General features: G+C 40.9%; 1 long non-coding RNA gene across 3 annotated transcripts in view; it reads left to right on the forward strand.

Annotated features, from left to right (window-relative positions):
- Positions 1-19,544, forward strand: part of LOC133258147 (uncharacterized) — a 45,449-nt gene extending 25,905 nt beyond the window's left edge. For 2 of the 3 annotated variants that reach the window (XR_009739827.1, XR_009739828.1), the window contains exon 3: positions 11,164-12,580. This is a non-coding gene — a long non-coding RNA (uncharacterized LOC133258147). Of the gene's footprint in view, positions 1-11,163; positions 12,581-18,417 lie in introns of those variants that run through there. The other variant, XR_009739826.1, reaches the window with a different exon arrangement.
- Positions 19,545-19,840: the final 296 nt, after the last annotated feature.

Raw genomic sequence — 19,840 nt, forward strand, 5'->3', positions numbered from 1 at the left:
AATCCATCCTCTAGTACAGCAGGGATATTTTTTATTATTATTATATACATCAATTCTGAGATGCAGAGATGCCCCCAAAGATTAAAGTTCAGAGGATTTTGAGTCTATAAAAATCTTGCATTATAAAAACAGGAAGAAAGAAAAAAGCTCTCCCACAAACACATAGAATTCTCAGAAGCAACCATGGAGCTGTAAATTTTTCATTACATGCAGAAATTAAAAACACTAATTAAAGCACTGTTTGGAAAATAACTCCAAATATTAAAAGGAACTTTTCAAGGGGAAAAGTCTCTCTGATTTCCTGCACCTGGAGATGTGGCTTTTGAAGTCAGGGGGACTCAGGCGGGCCTTTCTTAACCTGCAGGAAGATGGCAGGACCGGAAGGCTGGGCAGGACGCTGAGCCCAGGCCCTCCCTGTGAGGACAGAGTGTTCTCCCCAGCCTGGACCCCACTTAGTGCTTAGCTGCATTCAGTTTCCTCTTTGTAGTAGGTTCCCCCCACCCCTCACCATTTTTCTGAGATCATAGTTTCCTCTTACATGCAACTTTCAATCAATCTGAGAGTCCAGCTGTTTCTTCTTCCGGAGATTTCTTGCCAAGTTCCCTTCCTTTCTAGCTACCCTTGAGTGCGTGGTTACCAAGTCACTTCAGTGGTGTTGAACTCTTTGTGACCCTATGGACTGTAGCCTGCCAGGCTCCTTGTCCACTGGATTCTCCAGCAAGAATACCGGAGTGGGTTGCCATGCCCTCCTCCAGGGGATCTTCCCGTCCCAGGGATCCAACCCACGTCTGCATTGGCAGGCAGGGTCTTTATCACCAGCACCTCCTGGGAAGCCCATCCCCCCTTATTGCAGCACAGTTGGGTGACTTTCATAGTCCCCTAATGTACTCTGCCCTCTTCTTGCCCTCCTCAGTCCTGTCTTTGCTATACATTGGTGGCATTCTTTTTTTCCAGAAGATCATTTTAATTTTCACTTCTCTCTAAAAAATGTAATGACTTCCTGTTGCCTGTAACATAAAATACAAATTCCTCTATGTGGCATTAATGGTTTCCCACCAGCTAAATTTAACCTGCATTCTAAAATGTCTTCCCACTAATTGCTTCCACAAGCCCATCCTTCTCCTCATTGTCGTTTACCACAAAAGCCTTATAGTTCTCCGTGGGTCTTTACTTGTGCAATTCTTGTTACTAACTGGAATAGCCTCCCCCATGAGCACTTACTTCCTCCTCCCCAACAAAAAGAGCACCTCTCCTGCATCACTTAAAAGCCAGCTCCTGTTTCCTGTCTCTGAACACTTGCTAGCCCTAACCCTCATGGTCTCACTTTCCTCGGACCTCTGTACCTGTGGTAGGCAGAATAGCCTACAAAGATATCTATCTTCTAATTCCTGGAATCTGTGTTGTGTTAAACTATGGGGCAATAAAAATTTGGCAAGTGTAATTAAAGTTGTTGTTGCTTAGTCACATAGTTGTGTCTGACTCTACTGCAACCCCATGGACTGTAGCCCGCCAGGCTCCTCTCTCCATCGAAGTCTCCAAGCAAGGATACTGGAGTGGGTTGCCATTTCCTTTGCCAGGGGATCTTCGTGACCCTGAGGCTGAACTTGTGTCTCCTGCATTGACAGATGAATTCTTTACCATTGAACCACCAGGGAAGCCATAATTAAAGTTACAGACCTTTAAAATAAGGGAGGAATCCTGTATTACTCAGGTGGTCTCAGTCTTATCACATGAGCCCTTAGACCCTTCTCTGGCTGTAGTCAAAGAGATGGGGCAGGAGAGGAGGCAGTGAGATGCAGCAGAAGGAAAAGGTAGAGGGTCTAGGTGTGATGAAGACTTCATGCACTGTTCTGACTTTGAGATACAGGGACCCACCAGGAAGGACTAGAGAGAGGCTCCTAGGAGTTGAGTGGCCCTCAGTTGACAGCCAGCAAGAGAATGAAGGTTCAATTCTTCAAGTGCTAGAAACTGAATTCCTTCAAAAACCAAGGTGAAATAGGAAGCAGATTCTTTCCAGATATTAACAAGAGTTCAGCCTTCCAAGTACTTCCAGTTTTCATTCCAATCCCAAAGAAAGGCAATGCCAAGGAATGTTCAAACTACCACAAAATTGCACTCATCTCACACATTAGCAAAGTAATGCTCAAAATTCTCCATTCCAGGCTTCAACAGTATGTGAACCATGAACTTCCAGATGTTCAAGCTGGATTTAGAAAAGGCAGAGGAAACAGAGATCAAATTGCCAACATCCTTGGGACCATAGAAAAATCAAGAGAGTTCCAGAAAAACATTTATTTCTTCTTTATGACTCCACCTAAGCCTTTGACTGTGTGGATCACAATAAACTGTGGAAAACTCTTCAAGAGATGGGAATATCAGACCACCTTACTTGCCTTCTGAGAAATCTGTATGCAGGTCAAGAAGCAACAGTTAGAACCAGACATGGGCCAACAGACTGGTTCCAAATTGGCAATGGAGTATGTCAAAGTTGTTTACTGTCACCCTGCTTATTTAATGTATATGCAGAGCACATCATGTGAAATGACAGGATGGATGAAGCACAAGCTGGAATCAAGACTGCCGGGAGAAATATCAATAATCTCAGATATGCAGATGACACCACCCTTACAGCAGAAGGTGAAGAAGAACTAAAGAGCCTCTTGATGAAAGTGAAAGAACAGAGTGAAAGAGTTCACTTAAAACTCAACATTCAAAAAACTAAGATCATGGCGTCCAGTCCCATTACTTCATGGCAAATAGATGGGGAAACAATGGAAACAGTGAGAAACTTTATTTTCTTGGGCCCAAAATCACTGCGGACAGTGACTGCAGCCATGAAATTAAAACACACTTGCTCCTTGGAAGGAAGGTTATAACCAACCTAGACAGAATATTAAAAAGCAGTGAAATAACTTTGCCAACAAAGGTCCATCTAGTTAAAGCTATGGTTTTTCCAGTTGTCATGTATTAGTGAGAATTGGACCATAAAGAAAGCTGAGTGCTAAAGAATTGATGCTTTTGAACTGTGGTGTTGGAGAAGACTCCTCAGAGTCCCTTGGACAGTAAGCAGATTCAACCAGTCCATCCTCAAGGAAATCAGTCCTGAATATTCATTGGAAGGGCTGATGCTGAAGCTGAAACTCCAATACTTTGGCCACCTGATGCGAAGAACTGACTCATTTGAAATGACTCTGATGCTGGGAAAGACTGAAGGCAGGAGGAGAAGGGGATGACAGAGGATGAGATGGTTGGGTAGCATCACTGACTCAATGGATATGAGTTTGAGCACGCTCTGGGAGTTAGTGATGGACAGGGAAGCCTGGTGTGCTGCAGTCCATAAAGTTGCAAAGACTTGGACACGATTGAGCAACTGAACTGAATTTCCAAGTACTAACCAGGCCTGACCCACCTTAACTTCTGAGATGAGATGATATTGGACACATTTAGGGTTATATGACTGTAGACAACCTCTAGAATGGGAGAAAATATTTGCAAATGATGCCATCAACAAGCAGTTAATCTCCAGAATATACAAATAGTTCATACAGTACAGTATCAAGAAAATAAAAATCAACCCAATCAAAAAATGGGCAGAAGAATTAAACAGATATTTCTCCAAAGAAGACATATAGATGGCCATTAGGCACATGAAAGGATGCACAACATCTCTAATTATTAGAGAAATGTAAATCAAAACTACAAACAGCAAATGCTGAGAGGGTATGGAGAGTAGGGAACCCTCCTAGACTGTTACTTGGAATGTGAATTGGTATAGCCCCTACGGAGAGTGGTATGGAGCTTCCTTAATGACCTAAACATCAGTCAGTTCAGTCGCTCATTCGTGTCTGACTCTTTGTGACCCCACGGACTGCAGCATGCCAGGCCTCCCTGTCCATCACCAACTCCCTGAACTTGCTCAAATTCATGTCCATTGAGTCGGTGATGACATCCAACCGTCTCATCCTCTGTCATCCCCTTCTCCTCCTGCCTTCAATCTTTCTGAGCATCAGGGCGTTTTCAAATGAGTCACTTCTTCACATCAGGTGGCCGAAGTATTGGAGTTTCAGCTTCAGCATCAGTCCTTCCAAGGAATATTCAGGACTGATTTCCTTTAGGATAGACTGGTTGGATCTCCTTGCAGTCCAAGGGACTCTCAAGAGTCTTCTCCAACACCACAGTTCAAAAGCTTCAATTCTTTGGTGCTCAGCTTTCTTTATAGTCCAACTCTCACATCCATACACGACTACTGGAAAAACCATAGCTTTGACTACATGGACCTTTGTCAGCAAAGTAATGTCTCTGCTTTTTAATGTGCTGTCTAGGTTGATCATAACTTTTCTTCCAAGGAGTAAGCGTCTTTTAACTTCAAGGCTGCAATCATCATCTGCTGTAATTTTGGAGCCAAAAAAAGCAAAATCTGCCAGTGTTTCCACTGTTTCTCCATTTATTTGCCATGAAGTGATGGGGACCAGATGCCATGATCTTCGTTTTCTGAATGTTGAGTTTTAAGCCAACTTTTTCACTCTTCTCTTTCACTTTCATCAAGAGGCTCTTTAGTTCTTCCTTGCTTTCTGCCATAAGGATGGTGTCATCTGCATATCTGACGTTATTGATATTTCTTCCAGCAATCTTGATTCCAGCTTGTGCTTCCTCCTGCCCAGCATTTCCCATGATGTACTCTGCGTATAGGTTAAATAAGCAGGGTGATAATATACAGCCTTGACATATTTCTTTCCCTATTTGGAACCAGTCTGTTGTTCCATGTCCAGTTCTAACTGTTGCTTCCTGACCAGCATACAGATTTCTCAAGAGACAGGTCAGGTGGTCTGGTGTTCCCATCTCTTTCAGAATTTTCCACAGTTTGTTGTGATCCACACAGTCAAAGGCTTTGGCATAGTCAATAAAGCAGAAATAGATGTTTTTCTGGAACTCTTTTGCTTTTTTGTTGATCCAGTGGATGTTAGCAATTTGATCTCTGGTTCCTCTCCCTTTTCTAAATCCAGTTTGAACATCTGGAAGTTCACGGTTCACATACTGCTGAAGTCTGGCTTGCAGCTGTCATATGATCCTGCTATCCCACTCTAAGTATACATCTAGAGAAAACCATAATTTGAAAAGATACATGCATCCCAATGTTCACTGAAATGCTATTTACAATAGCCAAGACATGGAAGCACCCAACTGAATATTACTCAGCCATAAAAATGAATGAAATAGTGCAATTTGCAGTAACATGAATGGACTCAGAGCTTATCATATATTAAGTGAAGTAAGCCGAACAGCCTGGAGAAGGAAACGGCAACCCACTTTAATATTCTTGCTGGAAAATCCCATGGACAGAGAGCCTGGTGGGCTACAGTCCATGGGGTCGCAAAGAGTCGGACACGACGGAGCGACTAACACACACACACACACAAGCCAAACAGAGGAAGACAAATATCATATGATATCACTTATATGTGGAACCTTCAGAAAATATGAGTGAACTTACATACAAGACAGAAATAAACCCATAGACAAAACAAACTTATGGTTACCAAAAGGGAAGGGAGGATAGATGCATTAGGGGTGTGGGATTGACACTTACACTGCTGCTGCTGCTAAGTTGCTTCAGTCGTGTCCGACTCTGTGTGACCCCATGGACTGCAGCCTACCAGGTTCCTCCGTCCATGGGATTTTCCAGGCAAGAGTACTGGAGTGGGTTGCCATTGCCTTCTCCTAACACCTACACACTATTGTATATAAAATAGATAACCAACTAGAACGTATACTCTTCACTTACATCTGAGCTGGACTTTTTCTCCTCCTATTGTCCCACAGAGCATAATAGAATCAGTGCTGTGGGGGTTTCAAGAAGACTGTAGCTTTTGCTCCTTTGCAGCGCTCGGCCGCAGTGAAGAAGCCCAGGATGAAAGAGCAAGTGGAGAGAGGCCCAGGCATATGTCACTTCAGGCTTTCGTACTTAGGGCCCAGGTCATCAGGGTACACTGTTCCAGTCAAGCCACCAGCTTGCTGCAGACACAGAGTCCAGTTGAGATTGGAAGAACTGCGTGGTTAGCCCCCAAAATCCCGAAATATTTGATGATGAATTGATAAATAAACAATGATAAATTGTTCTTAACATGCTCAGCTTCATTTTCTGTCTTGTTTGGTTTTGGCAGCAATATGTAGCTGATGCTAAAGGTTATCTTAAATTTCTTTCATATTCCCCCTTAGCCTCCTTACAACCTAGCCCACCCTTGTCCATTATAAACACTCAAGTGTTTTATGGTGGAATTAATACCTGCTTTTTCCTTGGCTTGATCTTTTTACAAATTCAATTTATTTAATTTTATGTTTACTAAGTTAGATTTTTTAGTTGGCTCTCTTAGAAGCCTGATCACATATTTGCAATGTAGTTTCATAATTTGGATAAAAATATACTTATCTTTGGGGCTTCCCAGGTGGCTGAGTGGTAAAGAATCTGCCTGCAATGCAGGAGACACAGGTTTGATCCCTGGTCCAGGAAGATGCACTGGAGGAGGAAATAGTGACCCACTCCAGCATTCTTCCCTGGGAAAACCCATGGACAGAGGAACCTGGTGGGCTACAGTCCACGGGTTGCAAAGAGTTGGACACAACTTACCGACTGAACAACAACAAGCTTACCTTTAAGCTGTGTAGACAGGATAAGGCAAGTAAGAAAGGTACCCCTGACTCTCATAATTGGATAAGTGTGTGAGTTGTATGTCTTTGATTTATGCTGATTTTGTGCAAGTCATATAGTTTCCTGGGTGTTGATTGGCTTGTCTAAGTTGGGAGGTCTGGATCAGAGGTGCTGTGCGGTCTTCTCCAAGCATTCTGTTTACAGACCTGGCTTAGACAGTTGTGGCCACAGAGGCAAGAACTGCTGAGTTCGTTCCAAGTTTAAAGCAGTTGTCAAAGAGGAGAAACTGTTTTCTCTGGGGTAGAAGACAAGACCCAGTGGTCACTGCTTTCATGGTATGTTTTGTCATTTGTTGGGAAGGAAATTAATTTGTGATCCTTGTCCAGCTCCCTTGGTCTATATCATAAAATACATCACAACTGGCAGGAGGCTGGCAGCATCAGCAGGGAGAGCATGAAATCATTTTAGGAATGAATGGGGCTCTTTAATTCAACAATCACATGTTTTCAGAAGACCATTGGAACATATTTACTGCCACCAATTTCCTCACTGGAAATACTTTCTAATCAGTTAGCAGTCACCCATGATTTGGCGAATTTTTTTATTTTTTAAATTGATTTTTATTGGCGTATAGTTGTTTTACAATGTTGTCTTAGTTTTTCCTGTATAGCAAAGAGAATCCACAGACTCAAACCATATGTCAAGGCCTTTATAAGATGTGTAAATTCTGTTTAAAAAATAATTAGATTTTGCATTTTTCAATAAGTAAAAAGAAAATTACAGTTGAGATTATGCTCCAAGTATATTTAGTTAGATCTAATTAGAGTAATGTTCATCTATCAGTGTGAAATTAGGAACTTTCTATTAGATTAACAACTTTATTTTTCCAAGCAAAAATACTATGTGACTTGATGCAAACCAATATTATCTAAAGAAATAAATTTACTAAAAAAAAAAAAAAAGAAAGAATGGGTCTTTTACACCTTGCAGAGTGGCAGTTTCTTTCATATTTGTGTTACAATAAGCCTATTGCTGCAATGCTTGAAGATGCTGAAGCCTGCTCTATGGTTGGTGAGTAAGAGGAAGTAAAAAAATAGCTTTCTTAATCTAAACTAATTTAAATATCTTATTCCTTAGGGAGAAAATTTATGAGTACAAATTTCTTAATTGTTGTTATATGGTTTCTGCTCTCTATAGTAAGTGTATGCTGTTGATCACACTAGAGTGAAATGACCTCTCCCTCTGGATGAAATATTTAAGGCCTGCTGGGGAAGGGAATGGCACCCCACTCCAGTACTCTTGCCTGGAAAATCCCATGGATGGAGGAGCCTGGTAGCCTGCAGTCCATGGGGTTGTGAAGAGTCAGACACGACTAAACGACTTCACTTTCACTTTTTACTTTCATGCATTGGAGAAGGAAATGGCAACCCACTCCAGTGTTCTTGCCTGGAGAATCCCAGGGTCGGTGGAGCCTGACCGGCTGCCATCTATGGGGTCGTGAAGAGTCGGACACGACTGAAGCGACTTAGCAGCAGCAGCAAAGTGTTCAAGCTGGTTTTAGAAAAGGCACAGGAACCAGAGATCAAATTGCCAACATCTGCTGGATCATTGAAAAAGCAAGAGAATTCCAGAAAAACATCTATTTCTGCTTTATTGACTATCCCAAAGCCTTTGACTGTGTGGATCACAATAAACTGTGGAAAATTCTGAAAGAGATGGGAACACCAGACCACCTGACCTGCCTCTTGAGAAACCTATATGCAGGTCAGGAAGCAACAGTTAGAACTGGACATGGAACAACAGACTGGTTCCAAACAGGAAAAGGAGTAAGTCAAGGCTGTATATTGTCACCCTGCTTTTTTAACTTATATGCAGAGTATATCACAAGAAACGCTGGGCAGGAGGAAGCACAAGCTGGAATCAAGATTGCCGGGAGAAATATCAATAACCTCAGATAAGCAGATGACACCAGCCTTATGGCAGAAAGTAAAGAAGAACTAAAGAGCCTCTTGATGAAAGTGAAAGTGGAGAGTGAAAAAGTTGGCTTAAAGCTCAACATTCAGAAAACAAAGATCATGGCATCTGGTCCCATCACTTCATGGGAAATAGATGGGGAAACAGTGGAAACAGTGTTAGACTTTATTTTTTTTGGCTCCAAAATCACTGTAGATGGTGACTGCAGTCATGAAATTAAAAGACTCTTACTCCTTGGAAGGAAAGTTATGACCAACCTAGACAGTGTATTCAAAAGCAGAGACATTACTTTGCCAATAAAGGTCTGTCTAGTCAAGGCTATGGTTTTTCCAGTGGTCATGTATGGATGTGAGAGTTGGACTGTGAAGAAAGCTGAGTGCCGAAGAACTGATGCTTTTGAACTGTGGTGTTGGAGAAGACTCTTGAGAGTCCCTTGGACTGCAAAGAGATCCAACCAGTCCATTCTGAAGGAGATCAGCCCTAGGATTTCTTTGGAAGGAATGATGCTAAAGCTGAAAGTCCAGTACTTTGGCCACCTCATGCGAAGAGTTGACTCATTGGAAAAGACTCTGATGCTGGGAGGGATTGGGGGCAGGAGGAGAAGGGGACGACAGAGGATGAGATGGCTGGATGGCATCACCGACTTGATGGACGTGAGTTTGAGTGAACTCCGGGAGTTGGTGATGGACAGGGAGGCCTGGCATGCTGCAATTCATGGGGTCGCAAAAAGTTGGACACGACTGAGTGACTGAACTGAACTGAACTGAATGGGCAGGTGGGCAGCAGCTGCTGGGTCACAAGCTATTCCTTCCACTCTCAGGTCTGAGGATTATATGAGCTGATGCCTCTAACCTCCCGCTGTCTCTGATCTTCATTTCATAGGCAGGAACCTGAAGCTTCCTTGTCCTCCTGGCAGTTCCCACCTTCATCTCCTGATTCTAGACCAGAGACCAGCAGTTTGAGAGCAACCGACCTTTCTCTCTAAGTCTAGTCCACCTTCCTGGAATTTATTTCTTTATCCCTGAATTGGGAAGTAAAGATAAGACATCTTCAAAGTTTCATAGCAATAGAGGCAAGAATACAAATTTTTTGTATCTCTAGCCTGCCTCATACAGATGGACTACATCTTCACATGTGAGACAGAAATAACTTCATTGTCATTCAAGGAACCCGGAAACTTCTGGTTCTTTCCAACAGTCATATGTCACACACTCCAACGTTGTCTATAACTTAAGTTTGGTGTACTTTCCACAGCATTCTTGCAAGTAATAACCACATATTTTTAGGCTTAATAAAAGGCAACATTATAAAAATTAATGGTCACTAGGCCACCTGCAAAATATTAATATAAATTAAAGATTAGTAATACTTAACATTTTTTTGTATAACTATCTCTTCTAAACCAGTATAAATTGAGGTATATTGAGAAGCTTGCCATATTCACTTAAACGTACAAACACTAAGTATAAAAATACATTTCAAAACTCTTGTAAGTACTTCTGCTTCAGGTATAATGGAGCTGAGGACCAGAATTACCTTCCCTTCTTAAGCTAGTAGAAAACTAGATAAAACATGTAAAAAATGATTCTCACCCACTGGAAGATGAGAAATGGAGAGTGATTCCAGGAGAAGAAAAGGAGCTGAGGTGCTTTCTATAACTGCCCCAGGTAATGAACTGGAAAGGGTGTTCTGACTACATAACTGGGAGAGAAAACCAAAGGCCAGCCTGTGGGTCCCAGTGACTTGAGGATACAGAGTTCAGAACGTAGGAAGGACGGGATCTGGCCTGGACAAGGGTGAGGAGAACAAGCCATTTGTCTCAGGCACAGAAGTTAAAGGGATGCTGGAAACTAAGTACTCAAGATAAAAAAAAAAAAAAAAAAATCCAATATTTTAAAAATTAAACAATATAGAAAGCTCATGATGAGCAAAATATCAAACTTTTAAAAAAGACAGAAACTGACTCTGAACATGCATGATTTGGCTGCCCTTGCCTTACTCTGATCTACCTCTGTCAGAATTTTTAGCTCTTTGAACATATTTACAGTTGCTGCTTTAAAGTCTTTGTTAAATCCAACACATGAGTAATCTGCGGGATGAATTATTTTGGCAGTTTTTTTTTTTTTTGCTGAATATGACTCATGTTTTCTTGTTTCTTTATGGATTTGGTTATTCAGTAGTCATCTTTGATAGCACATTGTAGAGATTCTGGAAAATGTTGATTTTATTTTGGTGGGCAGTTCAATTACTGGCTGGTCATCTTTGACTTTATAGTCTTGGCCTTAGTAATCTGCTTTGTTAGGATAGATGTTTGGAAAGACGTTTGGAGGGGTTTTCCAGCCTCTCACTTGATGGGACTCAATTTCTGCACTTTGTCTTCCAGGAGATCTTGTCAGGGTTTGGTTTTAGATTTTATTTGGGTAGATATGGAAAAAGGCATAGGTCTTACTTCTAAAAGGCAGTGTTTTGTTGTCCTGGAGGATATCCAAAGTGCTAGTGAAATTTTAACAAGCACTGATTGACCACTATTATCTCTTTTCTAGGTTTAACCCTGCAGCAGCTGCTTTCTGGAAGCCTTCTGTGATATCAGTTTGACCGTGCACAGCACAGCCTTTGGTCATGTGGTATATGAGGAATCTTCTGTCCACCATTTAAAGTCCCTACTGTGTATATCTTCTGCTTCTGGGGTCCTGGTCCTATAGATTCCAGCTGTTCCAACTCTGATCTCTGCCTTCTTAGCACAGATGGATTGCCACCTGGACTCCAGCTCACCACACTGCAGTCAAGAAGTTGTTCCAAGATTTCCCTGGTGGTCCGGTGGTTAATACACAATGCTCCCAGTGCAGGGGGCACAGGTTTGATCCCTGGTTGGGGAACAAATACCCCTGTATGCTTCCTGGTGAGGGCAAAATAAAATCAACAAAAACCCTAACTTGTCCCCAGTCAGACAGCTGGGTTATCATGAATGAGACTCACATTGTGAGTTCCTTTTTCAGGGAGCACAGCCTTGAACTGCTTGTGATCCATTGCTGAAACCCAGATGCCTCCTATATCTGACCCATTACTACACTTGTTTATGATCGGAATGCTACTCTGGTACTAGTTATTGCATTATAGTCAGCATCATTTTAATCTTTATATAATATTAATGACAGTTCTTTATATTTGTTAAACATATAGGCTCTGACAGTAAAGAATCTGTCTGCAGTGCAGGAGACCCGAGTTCAGTCCCTGGATCGGGAAGATCTCTGGAGAGGGGAATGGCAACCCACTCCAGTATCCTTGCCTGGAGAATCCCATGGACAGAGGAGTCTGGCAGGCCACAGTCTGTGGGGTCGCACAGAGTCGGATATGATTGGTGCCTGAGTTGGTGATGGACAGGGAGGCCTGGCGTGCTGCGATTCATGGGGTTGCAAAGAGTCGGACACGACTGAGCGGCTGAACTGAACTGAACTGAACTGTACACTTTACACTGTAGTTTTGATCATACGACCTTCTTGTGAATACGCAAAAAACAAAAATATAAGTGAAAGGAATTGAGTATTTTCCTAAAACTTCAAATTCTTTTGAATTACTTCAAGTCAGAGTTGTTGGTGCTTGTAATTTTCCATACTGTTGTATGGTGCTCTGGGCCACTGAGATCGCTACTGATTCCTCAAATGACTGATCTATTGATTCTGTGATTCTCTTCAAGTTACTGTCACTTCTGAATTTTGATGTTGATATGTTTAAGGAGTGTAAATGTGCAGCAGCTTTGTATGTTATGACTGCCACCTGGTCCACAGTAATTATGACATGCCATGGGCAGTAAGAGAGCATCCAGATCTTCAAGATATTAAAATGTGGGTAAGTGTGCAGATTAGAATCAGTGGCATACAGTATCTGACTCACACTATATGCATCTTAGTTGTGAGAAAATTATAGACTAACTCAAAAAATAAAAACAGTTTTATTATATTACAGGGACTGTATTTAGCATGATTCTAGAATTAATCACCAGTCTTTACTCTTGTAACTAACACTGGATATATAATGTAATCCACTAGTAATTTTTATTAATATAACTTAACAGGGAATCAAAGTTAATTTTGTTTTTTTCTTCCAAAGTCAATTTTGAATATCAATGTGAAAAAAAAATGTAGAGAAGAAAGAATGATATCTACATACAAGGATTTATCGATTTCCTGTGTTAGGGCCAAGGGCAGGCTGCCCCAACATATACCTCAATGGCATAGAGATTATTTAGAATTAAAATTACTTGAGAAGCAGTTGGTAAAAAAAGATACAGAAAACACTCTTACCCTCCACATTTCCCCTGAAAGTAGGAAATAAATCTTCCATGTGAAAGTGTCCTTCCTATACCAGGGGGATAGAGAGATTTCTTACAAACAAAGTTAGGGAATTCAAGGCTAAGAAAGCTATAAACAGGCTTTATTACTTCTTCATTAGTCTGCTTCCCCAAGCACAAGCCTCTTTCACAGATACTTTTTTTCTTTGTATAAAAATAATATACAAACAGCCTACTTTGTTCACTTCAGGGGTCCTATTTCAATGAAAGCTCTGTGTCTATGAATTAAATTAGTCTTTTTCTCTTGTTAATCTGTCTTGGTCAATTAATTATTAGACCAGTTAAGAGAACTCAAAAGACCTTGACCCTGTATGAAAGGTGGGTAAATATGCTTTAGATGAAAAATAAACAATTTAGTGTGGATTTCTTAACACATCACTGCTTACATTTTGATACATTTGTCTTTGTAATGCTAAATAAGAGGGCTTCCACTCTACTATTATTATGTCTGTTTTACAAAGGAAGAAGTTGAAATAAAACCCAAGAAAGAGTAATGAAGGGAAAAACTATGATTCCACAGTCACCAAGTGGTGGATGTGGGATGCCCACCGCAGTGCAGTTTCAAAGACCCCCACCCTCAAGTTTAACAGTCTCCCACTGAGTCCCCATGTGTACTTAGAAAAAGCATTTAGCTTCTCCAGATTTGAATATTTTATCTGTTAAATAGAGGGGATTGTATCAGATATCTTAGTTCTATTAATTCTAATAATTAACTTCTATCACATAATTCTCTACCACTTAAGCATGGCTCCAATACTTAAGTTCTTCATGAATACTTTTACCAGACAGAAACAGGTGAGGAAAAATACTTTCAATATTTATTTGAATTTTTACAATACCATAGTGGTAATAGGGCTTCCCGTGTGGTGATAGTGGTAAAGAACCTGCCTGTCAATGAAGGTAGATGTAAGAGGGTTCGGTTGCTGGGTTGGGAAGATCCCCTAGAGCAACCCACTCCAGTATTCTTGCCTGGAGAATCCCATGGAGAGCGGAGACTGTGGGCCGTATGGCCCATAGGGTCGCAAAGAGTCAGACACGACTCACGTGACTTAGCACACACGCACACATAGAGATAACAGCGTGGCTAAACTGAGACAGCCCAACTAAGAGTTGCTGAGGTCTTCTTTGATGATTTTATGCCTATCCAAAACTTCAAATTCCTTTTATATGGGCTCAAATATCAAGATAGTTGACATTTCACTTGTCAAATATTCTAAAATTTTGTTGCTGTTGTTCAGTCACTAAGTCATGTCCGACTCTTTAAGATCCCATGGATTGCAGCATGCCAGGCCTCCCTGTCCATCACCAACTCCCAGTGTTCACTCAGACTCACGTCCATTGAGTCAGCGATGCCATCCAGCCATCTCATCCTCTGTCGTCCCTTTCTCCTCCTGCCCCCAATCCCTCCCAGCATCAGAGTCTTTTCCAATGAGTCAACTCTTCTCATGAGGTGGCCAAAGTACTGGACTTTCAGCTTCAGCATCATTCCTTCCAAAGAAATCCCAGGGCTGATCTCCTTCAGAATGGACTGGTTGGATCTCCTTGTAGTCCAAGGGACTCTCAAGAGTCTTCTCCAACACCACAGTTCAAAAGCATCAATTCTTTGGCACTCAGCCTTCTTCACAGTCTAACTCTCACATCCATACATGACCACAGGAAAAACCATAGCCTTGACTAGATGGAACTTTGTTGGCAAAGTAATGTCTCTGCTTTTGAATATGCTATCTAGGTTGGTCATAACTTTCCTTCCAAGAAGTAAGCGTCTTTTAATTTCATGGCTGCAGTCACCATCTGCAGTGATTTTGGAGCCCAAAAATATAAAGTCTGACACTGTTTCCCCATCTATTTCCCATGATGTGATGGGACCAGATGCCATGATCTTTGTTTTCTGAATGTTGAGCTTTAAGCCAACTTTTTCACTCTCCATTTTCACTTTCATCAAGAGGCTTTTGAGTTCCTCTTCACTTTCTGCCATAAGGGTGGTGTCATCTGCATATCTGAGGTTATTGATATTTCTCCCGGCAATCTTGATTCCAGCTTGTGTTTCTTCCAGCCCAGCGTTTCTCATGATGTACTCTGCATATAAGTTAAATAAACAGGGTGACAATATACAGCCTTGACGTACTCCGTTTCCTATTTGGAACCAGTCTGTTGTTCCATGTCCAGTTCTAACTGTTGCTTCCTGCCCTGCATACAAATTCTCAAGAGGTAGATCAGGTGGTCTGGTATTCCCATGTCTTATTTTCCACAGTTTATTGTGATCCACACAGTCAAAAGCTTTGGCATAGTCAATAAAGCAGAAATAGATGTTTTTCCGGAACTCTCTTGCTTTTTCAATGATCCAATGGATGTTGGCAATTTGATCTCTGGTTCCTCTGCCTTTTCTAAACCCAGCTTGAACATCAGGAAATTCACGGTTCACATATTGCTGAAGCCTGGCTTGGAGAATTTTGAGCATTACTTTACTAGCATGTGAGATTTGGAATAGCTCAACTGGAATTCCATCACCTCCACTAGCTTTGTTCGTAGTGATGCTTTCTAAGGCCCACTTGACTTCACATTCCAGGATGTCTGGCTCTAGGTCAGTGATCACACCATCGTGATTATCTGGGTCGTGAAGCTCTTTTTTGTATAGTTCTTCTGTGTATTCTTGCCATCTCTTCTCAATATCTTCTGCTTCTGTTAGGTCCATACCATTTCTGTCCTTTATCGAGCCCATCTTTGCATGAAATGTTCCTTTGCTATATCTGATTTTCTTGAAGAGATCTCTAGTCTTTCCCATTCTGTTGTTTTCCTCTATTTCTTCGCATTGATCGCTGAAGAAGGCTTTCTTATCTCTTCTTGCTATTCTTTGGAACTCTGCATTCAGATGTTTATATCTTTCCTTTTCTCCTTTGCTTTTCGCTTCTCTTCTTTTCACAGCTATTTGTAAGGCCTCCCCAGACAGCCATTTTGCTTTTTTGCATTTCTTTTCTATGGGAATGGTCTTGATTTCTGTCTCCTGTACAATGTCACAAACCTCATTCCATAGTTCATCAGGCACTCTATCAGATTTAGGCCCTTAAATCTATTTCTCACTTCCACTGTATAATCATAAGGGATTTGATTTAGGTCATACCTGAATGGTCTAGTGGTTTTCCCTACTTTCTTCAATTTCAGTCTGAATTTGGCAATAAGGAGTTCATGGTCTGAGCCACAGTCAGCTCCTGGTCTTGTTTTTGCTGACTGTATAGAGCTTCTCCATCTTTGGCTGCAAAGAATATAATCAGTCTGATTTTGGTGTTGACCATCTGGTGATGTCCATGTGTAGAGTCTTCTCTTGTGTTGTTGGAAGAGGGTGTTTTTTATGACCAGTGCATTTTCTTGGCAAAACTCTATTAGTCTTTGCCCTGCTTCATTCCGTATTCCAAGGCCAAATTTGCCTGTTTCTTCAGGTGTTTCTTGACTTCCTACTTTTGCATTCCAGTCCCCTATAATGAAAAGGACATCTTTTTTGGGTGTTAGTTCTCAAAGGTCTTGTAGGTCTTCATAGAACTGTTCAACTTCAGCTTCTTCAGCGTTACTGGTTGGGGCATAGACTTCGATTACTGTGATTTGAATGGTTTGCCTTGGAAACAGAGATCATTCTGTCGTTTTTGAGATTGCATCCAAGTACTGCATTTAGGACTCTTTTGTTGACCATGATGGCTACTCCATTTCTTCTGAGGGATTCCTGCCTGCAGTAGTAGATATAAAGGTCATTTGAGTTAAATTCACCCATTCCAGTCCATTTCAGTTCGCTGATTCCTAGAATGTCGACATTCACTCTTGCCATCTCCTGTTTGACCACTTCCAATTTGCCTTGATTCATGGACCTGACATTCCAGATTCCTATGTAATATTGCTCTTTACAGCATCGGACCCTGCTTCTATTACCAGTCACACCCACAGCTGGGTATTCTTTTTGCTTTGGCCCCATCCCTTCATTCTTTCTGGAGTTATTTCTCCACTGATCTTCAATAGCATATTGGGCACCTACTGACCTGAGGAGTTCCTCTTTCAGTATCCTATCATTTTGCCTTTTCATACTGTTCATGGGGTTCTCAAGGCAAGAATACTGAAGTGGTTTGCCATTCCATTCTCCAGTTCACCACATTATGCCAGATCTCTCCACCATGACCCACCCATCTTGGGTTGCCCCACAGGCATGGCTTAGTTTCATTGAGTTAAACAAGGCTGTGGTCCTAATATGATTAGATTGACAGGTTTTCTGTGAGTACGGTTTCAGTGTGTCTGCTCTCTGATGCCCTCTTGTAACACCTATCTCCTAGAGTTAGCTCAAATTCATGTCCATTGAGTCAGTGATGCTATCTAACTATCTCATCCTCTGCTGCCCTCTTCTCCTTTTGCCTTCATTCTTTCCAAGCATCAGAGTCTTTCCCAAAGAGTCTGCTCTTTGCATCAGATGCCAAAGTATTGGAGCTTCAGCATCAGTCCTTCCAATAAATATTAAGGGTTGATTTACTTTAGGATTTTCTCGTTTGCTCTCCTTGCAGTCCAAACAATTCTCAAGAGTCTTCTCCAGTACCACAATTTGAAAGTATCAGTTCTTTAGTGCTCAGCCTTCTTTATGATCCAACTCTCGCATCCATACGTGACTACTGGAAAAACCATAGCTTTGACTAGACAGACTTTTGTTGGCAAAGTGATGCCTCTGCTTTTTAATACGCTGTCTGCTGCTACTGCTAAGTTGCTTCAGTCATGTTCGACTCCATGCAACCCCATAGACGGCAGCCCACCAGGCTCCTCCATCCCTGGGATTCTCCAGGCAAGAACACTGGAGTGGGCTGCCATTTCCTTCTCCAATGCACGCACATATGCCTGCATGCTAAGTCGCCTCAGTTGTGTCTGACTGTGTGACTCCATGGACAGCAGCCCACCAGGCTCCTCCATCCACAGGATTCTCCAGGCAAGAATACTGGAGTGGGCAGCCATTTCCTTCTTCATATGCTGTCTAGGTTTGTCATAGTTTTCCTTCTAAGGAGCAAGCATGTTTTAGTTTCATGGCTGCAGGCATCATCCACAGTGATTTTGCAGCCCAAGAAAATAAAGTCTGTCACTGTTTCCCCATCTATTTGCCATGAAGTGATGGGACCAGATGCCATTATCTTTCTTTTTTGAATGTTGAGTTTTAAGCCAGTTTTTCACTCTCCTCTTTCACCCTCATCAAGAGGCTCTTTAGTTCCTCTTCACTTTCTGCCATTAGAGTGGTATCATCTGCATATCTGAACTAACATTAAAAAAAGAACTAACACTGAAAAAAGAAATAACACCAAAAAATGATGTCCTTTTCATCATAGGGGATTGGAATGCAAAAGTGGGACATCCTAAAACTAATGCCAATCAAATTTTTGACACCTGAATTCAAATATCCTTTTTGAATAATGGGCACACTCCGTTTCTTTTGCAGCCTCACAGTTACTTCCTGATCTTGAGTAATGAACAGCCTTTGGTGAACATCTAAGAGCACCACCTAATAGCACCTCACTGTTCTGGAATCCTGTAACAATTTCTCTGGGTTGGTCAATATGTATTAGGCATTCTGTTTCAAAACTTTAATCATAACTAAAAAGTCTACCATTATTTGGTAAGCTTTTAAAAATATTTGACATTATTAGTGTCTACTGGGCAGTTTACCAAAGATGGATTTTTCCTTAAAACTGTGTGTGTTTGGAATCCTGTGTCATTAGACGTAGAGTTGAACTAAAAATGTGTATAAAGTAAATGATGTTGATGAGCATAGAGTGCTATTAAGAATGTATATAATACTATGTAATAAAACAGATATACCCAGGAAAGTATAGTTTTCATTATATGAAAATAATTCTATTTTCATATTATTTATTATTTGATTTAGATTAGAGACTTTTATAATTAATTCCTAATCAATTCTTGGCAAAGTTTGCTGCTTTTACTTCCAGAAGATAAAGTGCATAGCAAGAATAAGCTATTTCAGAATTTTTCCATGTTTTTGCACTCTATTGCCTTAGCCCTGCATTTATCTCTCAGTTTTCACATACAATGACCTAAATGAAATTTTTGAGATGAATATTAGTTTTTCACAACATACAACATCTGGTCCCAATTGAGGTAATAGGGTTATAGTCAACAGGATACAAAGTACTCATGAAAACATTCATGTTGAGAAAGAACCTTCTGGGACAACTGAAAGATGGATCTTCTGTTTGCTAGGGGAATGCCTTCCACTGGAGGCTGAGGAAGCGCCAGGACTGGAAGACAACACAGATTAGTGTTGATATGAAGATGAATCTCAGACCCAATCTGAGATCAGCCACCCACAGAACTTTGTTTATTTCTAAAATGGATTGTTCAGATATGGCGTTCCTTATGTGCAAAAATGTAGTGAATGAAGAGACAGAGGGAGAAGGGTGATTGTTCTCAGATAAACTGGAAACATTTATTAAATCTTGTTTTATCTTAAACATTTCACTAGGAGAGTGTGTGTAACATTGGCTTAATATCAGGGTAGGGAATGAAGAAACTAAACAAATGTGTCTCAGAATATATTTCTTTAAACAGACTCTTTTTCTTCCTTTACTCAAAGTCTTTTTTATTTATTTAAATAAAGTTAAAAAGTAAAGTCATTTATTTAAAGTCTTTTTTAAAAATTGACTTTGTTTTGATCCATATAACAACTTCAGATTTGAGAAACAGAGGGAGCCACAAAGGGTAAGTTATTAGCAAAGGGAATAGAAATAATTAGGTATACCTTCTTGCCCTTTCATATTTATCAAGCTCATTTCGTTCTATTTTAAAGCACTTCTGTGTCAGATGTATACTGGTAATTATTTTCAATATAAAATCTAGGCGAG

Source organism: Bos javanicus, chromosome 12 (genome assembly GCF_032452875.1).
Source record: "Bos javanicus breed banteng chromosome 12, ARS-OSU_banteng_1.0, whole genome shotgun sequence".
NCBI lineage: Eukaryota > Metazoa > Chordata > Mammalia > Artiodactyla > Bovidae > Bos > Bos javanicus.